Source organism: Chlorocebus sabaeus, chromosome 6 (assembly GCF_047675955.1).
Source record: "Chlorocebus sabaeus isolate Y175 chromosome 6, mChlSab1.0.hap1, whole genome shotgun sequence".
NCBI lineage: Eukaryota > Metazoa > Chordata > Mammalia > Primates > Cercopithecidae > Chlorocebus > Chlorocebus sabaeus.
The window spans coordinates 25,452,922-25,460,357 of NC_132909.1; the positions used below are offsets into that span (position 1 = coordinate 25,452,922).

Here is a 7,436-nt window from a genome sequence, read left to right on the forward strand (position 1 = left end):
TGTAATAAACAAAAGGTACAGAAATCTCTTTGACATACCGATTTCATTTCCTTTGGACCTGTACTCTGGTGGGATTGTTGGATCTTATGGTAGTGCTATTTTTAATTTGTTGAGGAACCTCCACGCTGTTTTCTATTATTTCTGACTAATTTACACTCCCACTAGCAGTGCATGCTGTGTTAAAAGGTGGTAAGTATCGTGAGGGTGGAAAGTGGAGGAGGTTAAAGAGGAACAGGCGTGGGATAAAGTACATTTTAAATAGCGTGGCCGAGGCCACAGTGAGAAGGCCATACGGAACCAAAGACTTACAGAGTCCAATATGAATAGGATCAAAGCCCCCAAAATGGGCCATAAGATTGGACTATCTAGAATGGCTTTCTAGAGATGTCGTATTACTCTGAAAACTGCCAAATTCACTCTTTTCTCCTACCACAGGTATAATCACAGTCACTCCCTCTGGAAATGTCTCCTCCCCTCCTCTCCACCTTCTCTTCGAGGATTATATATAGGATTTGTGCTCACAGAGGCAGCTACAATCCTACAAAGGAAAACGTTAAGTTCCTTTCTCTTGACAAGAGATGTGTTCCTGCGGGGAGAATTTCGTTGTAACTGAAATGTAAGTAAAACTCACCGAAACGACATGCTTAGTGAATTATCTTTTAAAAGGGGCCTCTCAGTCCAAAGCACGTGCAGACAAGAGCCAGTGGGATCCACCCGAGAGTAGAGTGTGTTCTCCTGTGCATGGATTTAGTAACAGCCACACTTATTTCCAAAAACTCACATGAGATCTGCCAGGAGTTTGCTCTCCTTAGAGGGAAGGGAAAAAGAGGCACTGGCATATGAGGAAATCCTCACCTTCAATTACTGTGATATTCATCAAGCCAAGATTGTCATTAAACACACACACACACACACACACACACACAAACACACAAAAGAAAACTGTTTTTGATACAGAATTCTCCCGGAATCACATGAGGTACACAGATGCCAAATCTTGTTAAGAGTGCCAAGGGTGACTCTCCAGTGAGCTCAGTTTCTTTTCTTTCTTTTTTTTCCCCCTCTCATTTTTCATCCAAAGCTGCATCTCTGAGCGCTCAGCTCTGCCCCGTGGGAGAAGGAAGAGGAGTTGTTGGCGTTGCTTTTGATTATGGGTTTCCATGGTATCCGGGAAGAGAGAGGAGAAGGGAGGGGCTTGGGAATGGCAACTGTAGACTCGGCCAGCTCTGGGACACCTCATGCCCAAATTCTCCTAAAAAATCAGCTGGGAATAGGAAAACCATATCCTTAAGAAGAATCCATGGTGTAAATTAGTTTTGGATTCCTAAGGGATGAAGATCACATCTGGGTACGTTTGTTGGGTCTATTTCTATCTTGTTTACCCAAGTTGTTTTCTCTCCTGAATTATTTCTTCTCAATTCCATAATGAAAAGTAGTCTCTTATCAAAGCTCCTTTTTCTAAAAATAGTCAATTTAATGTTCCTCTGACCATGGAAAATGCAGTCCCTTGGGGGAAATTTTCAGAACTGTTGATGAGGAGCTGAATTAGAAATGCTGTCAGCAGCAAGGAGAGAATCATGCTGATTTGACCTCTTGGTCACCTGCCTGGCAAGGACCTGACAAGATGGATATTTGCATTGTACTGACAAAAGCATTTCTTGTTTAATGAGTTGCAAATCAGTATCAGGCTTGTTTGAGGTGCTCTTTTTCTCTTTCTTTCCTTTTTTTTTTTTTTTTTTTTTTTTTGAGACAGGGTTTTGCTCTATAGCCCAGCATGGAGTACAAGGGCATGATCATAGCTCGCTGCAGCCTCAAACTCCTGGGCTCAAGTGATCCTCCTGCCTCAGCCTCCTGAGTAGCTGAGACTACAGGTGTGCGCCACTGTGCCTGGCTAATTTTTTCATTTTTTTTTTTTTTTTTTTTTTTTTTAGAGACAGAGCTCTCACTATATTGCCCAGGCTCATCTCGAACTCCTGTCTCAAGCAATCCTTCCACCTCAGCCTCTCAAAATGCTGGGATTATAGGCATGAGCCACTGCACCCGGCCTCGTTTATTTTTCTTTCAATGAACTAATAAGTGCCCAGCTCTGAAATTTCACAAGGCTAGCACCCAGATCAAGGAACAGAAGTCCCCTTGTGACTCCTATCCCAGTCTCCACCCTCCCCGCCCCCTAAACACCATGAAGTAGTTTTGCCTGTTTGATATAAAACCTGATATAAATGCAATTCCATGGAATGTGCAGATGGTCCTCTTTCATATCTGGCTCCTGTCATTCCACATTATGTTCATGAGATTCACCTATGTTGGGAGTAGCAGAAGATAACTCATTTTTGCTACTCCATACAATTCTATTGTGTGAATACCCCAAGATTTATTTATGAGACATGTGGTTAGTTTCCAATTTGGGCTATTATGAACATCTCCATGAACATTGTCCTACATCTTCTTATGTGCATGTGTGCATTTGTGTTGCATATACACCTAGGAATTGAATCCCTAGGTTACAGAATGTGTGTCTGTTCAGCTTTCGTGTTGCCCAACCATTTCCCAAAGTTGTTCTATCAACTTACACTCAAAGCATATGAGACATTCAGTCACCCCATGTTCTGGGCTGAATTGTGGCCCCCCAAATTCACATGTTGAAGTCCTAGCCCCTACTACCTTAAAATGTGATTGTATATGGAAATAGGGCCTTTAAAAAGATAATTAAGATTAAATGAGATTATCAGGGTGGACCCTAATCCAAGATGACTAGTGTCCATATAAGAAGAGATCAGGACACAGACACACACAGAGGGAAGACTCTGTGAAGACATTGGAAGAAGACGGCCATCTTCAAGCCAACAAGAGAGGCCGTCAGAAGAGACCAACCCTGCTGACAGCCTGATGGACTTCCAGCCTCCAGGACTTCGAAGAAACATATTTCCATTGTTTAAGCCACCCAATCTGTGGTACTTTGTTATGCCCGCAGATCTTAAAAACGTTGAAAAGATAAGAAGAGGATATGACAACGACACTCTTACGCCAATGAATTTGAAAATTCAGATGAAACTTAGAAAAAAACACAACCTACCAAAGTAGAAAAATCTGAATAATCTCATTACTCAATTTACTCAACTGTTTAAATTGAATTTATGATTTAACACCTTCCCACAAAGAAAACTCAAGTCCAGGTGGCTTCACTGGTGGATTCTATCCAACATTCCAGGAGGATAAATATTTGCTTTTCCAGGGACCGCTAAAAGAGGGAGCACCTCTCAACTTGTGTGAGGACAGAATGACCTTTATCCCCAAACCAAGAAGGATATTGTAAGAAAAGAAAATTATTAGCCCATCTCTCCCATGAACATAGATGTAAAAATTCTAAAAATGCACACACACACACACACAAATTAGCTAGGCATGGTGGTACACACCTGTAGTCCCAGCTACTTGGGAGGCTGAGGAAGGAAGAGCCCAGGCGTTTGAGGCTGCAGTGAGCTATGATTGGGCCACTGCCCTCCAGCCTGAGAAGCAGAGTGAGACCCTGTCTTAAAAAAAAAAAAAAAAAAAAAAAAAGGTCCAGATTTTAAACAGATTATTGGACCGGTGGTTCCTATCCATCAGCTCATTCAACTTGAGCGCCTGCCTCATCCCCAGTAGCTGTTCCAGAACTCCTGCCTTCCCCATGAAGCTCCATGTGTTTTCCCAATTCAAACTTGGGCTGTTTCTGCATTTTTACTTTACTGGTGAAGACATCACAAGGAAGATACACAGATTGGCGAGTCTTTCCTATATCTTTTTCTAATGCCGTCCAGAATCCATTTATTGACCACTTCATTCAAACCACTCATCTGCACCTCTTGGGTCATGATTTCCATCATCTTTTTCCAGACTTGGCAAACCTGTTGGTGCTGAATATAAGAAGGCTTCCGTATCTGATTGTTGCATTTTTTTTTTTTTAGTAAAACCAACACAAAACACACAAAGCAAATAACCATTGATAGTTTTGACATCAACATGAGCTTCAATCGTGGTCTGCCACTTTGAACACATCTTATCACAGGTAAGATCCATGCCCTGGAAGTTAGGCAGGCAGTTTTTGCCCTGAACATCTTCAGTAATCAGCTTAAATTTTCTAAGTGCAACTTCATCACTCTGCAGATCAACAAGGCTCACTTCAAACACATGACCCTTAAGGCCATCTGATGCAATTTTGGTTCACTGAGTTCTGGTGACTAGTGTCTTTCAAATATTTCTAATATTGGATATAACAGGAGCTTTCACACTTTCACATCATACCAATCTTTTCCTTCCTTCCTTCCTTTCTTTCTTTCTTTCTTTCTTTCTTTCTTTCTTTCTTTCTTTCTTTCTTTCTTTCTTTCTTTCTTTCTTTCTTTCTTTTTCCTTCCTTCCTTTCTTCCTTCCTTCTTTTCTCTCTTTCTTTCCTTCCTTCCTTCTTTCTTTTCTTCCTTCCTTTCTTTCTTTCTTTCTCTTTCTTTCTTTCTTTCTCTCTCTCTCTCCCTTTCTTTCTTTCTTTCTTTCTTTCTTTCTTTCTTTCTTTCTTTCTTTCTTTCTTTCTCTCTCTCTCTCTCTCTTTCTTTCTTTCTTTCTTTCTTTCTTTCTCCCTCTCTTTCTTTCTTCCTTCCTTCCTTCCTCTTCCTTTTCCTTTCCCTCCCTCCCTCCCTTCCTTCCTGCCTGCCTTCCTGCCTTCCTGTCTTCCTTCCTTTTCTCAGAGTCTCCCTGTATCACTCAGGCTGGAGTGCAATGTTGTGATCATAGCTCACTGCAACCTTGACCTTCTGGGCTTGAGAGGTCCTTCCACCTCAGTCTCCCAAGTAGTTGGGACCACAGGCATGCACCACCACACCCTGCTATTTATTTGTCTGCTTGTTTGTCTGTTTGTTTATGTATGTATTTACTTACTTTTTTAAAAGACAGGGTCTCACTTTGTTGCCCAGGCTGGTCTCAAACTACTGGCCTTGGACCATACTCCTGCCTCGGCCGCCCAAAGTGCTGGGATTACAGGTGTGAGCCACCACACCCAGCCCCACAATCTTTCTTGGAAAATGGATGAGCCACTTGCTTCTTGGCTCCCTTTTTGCTGCCTGTTCTTGCCGACCACCATGGCGCTGCTCAGAGAGCCAAAAGTCAGACAAGTTTAGAATTATTGTATCTTCCTCGTGATTGACTCTTTTCTCATTACCCCTCTTTAATCCTAGTCATAACTTCCTTAATGCTTTCTGTCTTAGCCTTGTTCTGTCTTATCTGACTACAGCTGCACATCTACTTTGTTTTGGTTGATGTCTGCAGTGTCTACATTTTCCTATAGTTTTGTTTTTAGTTTTTCTATTTCTTTCTATTTAATGTGTGTCTCTTGTAAGCAGTGTTTAGTTGGATTGTGTTTTTTATTCAATCTGATAATTGTATTTTAATTGGAATAGTTGATCTTTTTATATTTAATGCAATTAGTGACACATAGGATTAAAGTCTATCGTCAGTCCATTCTTCTTTCTTCATTGTTTTAACTCTCTTATCTTCATTTTGATTATTCAAGTCATTTTTATTTTTTAAATTCCTCCTCTGTAGCCCAGGCTGGAGTGCAGTGGTGTGATCATAGCTCACTGCAGTCTCGAACTCCTAGGCTCAAGGGATTCTCTCTCCTCAGTCACCCGAATAACTGAGACTACAAGTATGTGCCATAGTGCTGGGTTAATTTTTTTAATGTTTTATAGAGATGAAGTCTCATCATGTTGCCCAGGCTAGTCTCAAACTTCTAGACCCAAGTGATCCTCCTGCTTTGACCTCCCAAAGCATTGGGATTATAGGCATGAGTCACTGTACCCAGCTGTTTTTAATTACTCTTTTTTTCTTGTAGAAGCAGGGTCTTGCTATGTTGCCCAGTCTGGTCTCAAACTCCTGACCTCAAGCAATCCTCCGACCTCAGCCTCCCAAGTAGCTGGGATTGCAGGCACATGTCCCTGCACCTGGCCGAGTCATTTTTATTACTCCATTTCACCACTCTACTAGCTTGTCAAATACATATTATTTTACTATTTAAATCTGCAGATTGCAATATGCATCCTCTATTTACTAGCGCCAATATGAGTCGGTACATTTATTTCTTCCTGGATGATTAAGAATACATTTAGAATACTTTAACTTCCTCTTTTCCTGCAGTAGATGCCTTCTATGCCCCCATCTAAATCCCCTGGCACTCCCATTCCTGCACATCCTGGCTCAGTTTACAACTCCCAGCATCGGTGACTCACCCCGCCCAAAGGCTTCTGCGGATGCTGAGTATAGAGCTGGCTAAAAGTGCCGGGAAATTAAAATCTCCCTGGAATAGTTTTTTTTTTTTTGAGACGAAGTCTCGCTCTGTCGCCCAGGCTGGAGTGCAGTGGCCAGATCTCAGCTCACTGCCAGCTCCGCCTCCCGGGTTCATGCCATTCTCCTGCCTCAGCCTCCCGAGTAGCTGGGACTACAGGCGCCCGCCACCTCGCCCGGCTAGTTTTTTTGTATTTTTTTAGTAGAGACGGGGTTTCACCGTGTTAGCCAGGATGGTCTCGATCTCCTGACCTCGTGATCCGCCTGTCTCGGCCTCCCAAAGTGCTGGGATTACAGGCTTGAGCCATCGCGCCCGGCCCTGGAATAGTTTTCAACCCATCACTGGCCACAGTTGCTGTATAACTCTCCCAGCGTCTGTGTGCTTCAGGTGCTATTAACTCTGAGCTGCATTTTCCACCTTCGTTCCCAGGGTTTCCAAGCAGAATTGAGCTTCAAGTACCCAGAGCGATACTTGGCGGGATTATACACGATGTATTGGTTCCCTTCCCTTCCCTACCTCACTTCCCATGTCCCATACTGATATGATCTGGGTTAACTTCCCAAATAAATTGTTTGGACTCAGATCTTCCTTTCAAGGGTTGCTTCTGGTAAAGTCCCTTCCCTTGTTTTGTGATATTATTGACATATATTCTGATTCTAGGTGTATATAAAATCCAGAAGTCATTATTATTTTTGTTTGATGCAGCCAGTGTTCACTTAGATTTACCCATATATTTTATGCTTTCTCTTACTCTTTATTCCTTCCTGAATTTCTGCCCTTAACTCTGGAATGGTTTTTCTCATGCTTGAAGAACTCCTTTGGGGCACACTGGCTCATACCTGTAAATCCACACTTTGGGAAACCAAGGTGGGAGGATTACTTGAGTCCAGGAGTTCAAAATCAGCCTGGGTAACATAGCAAGACCTCATCTCAACAAAAAAATACAAAAATTAGCCAAGCATGGTGGTGCACGCCTGAAGTCCCAGCTACTTGGAAGGCTGAGGTGGGAGGATTGTTTGAGCATAGGAGGTCAAGGTTGCTGTGAGCCAGGATCACGCCACTGCACTCCAGCCTGGGCAACAGAGTAAAACCCTGTCTCAAAAATACAAAAACAAAAACAAAAAAACTC

General features: G+C 42.4%; 1 pseudogene; it reads right to left on the reverse strand.

Annotated features, from left to right (window-relative positions):
* Positions 1–3,568: 3,568 nt before the first annotated feature.
* LOC103235484 (small ribosomal subunit protein eS1-like) lies at positions 3,569–6,643 on the reverse strand (annotated as a pseudogene).
* Positions 6,644–7,436: the final 793 nt, after the last annotated feature.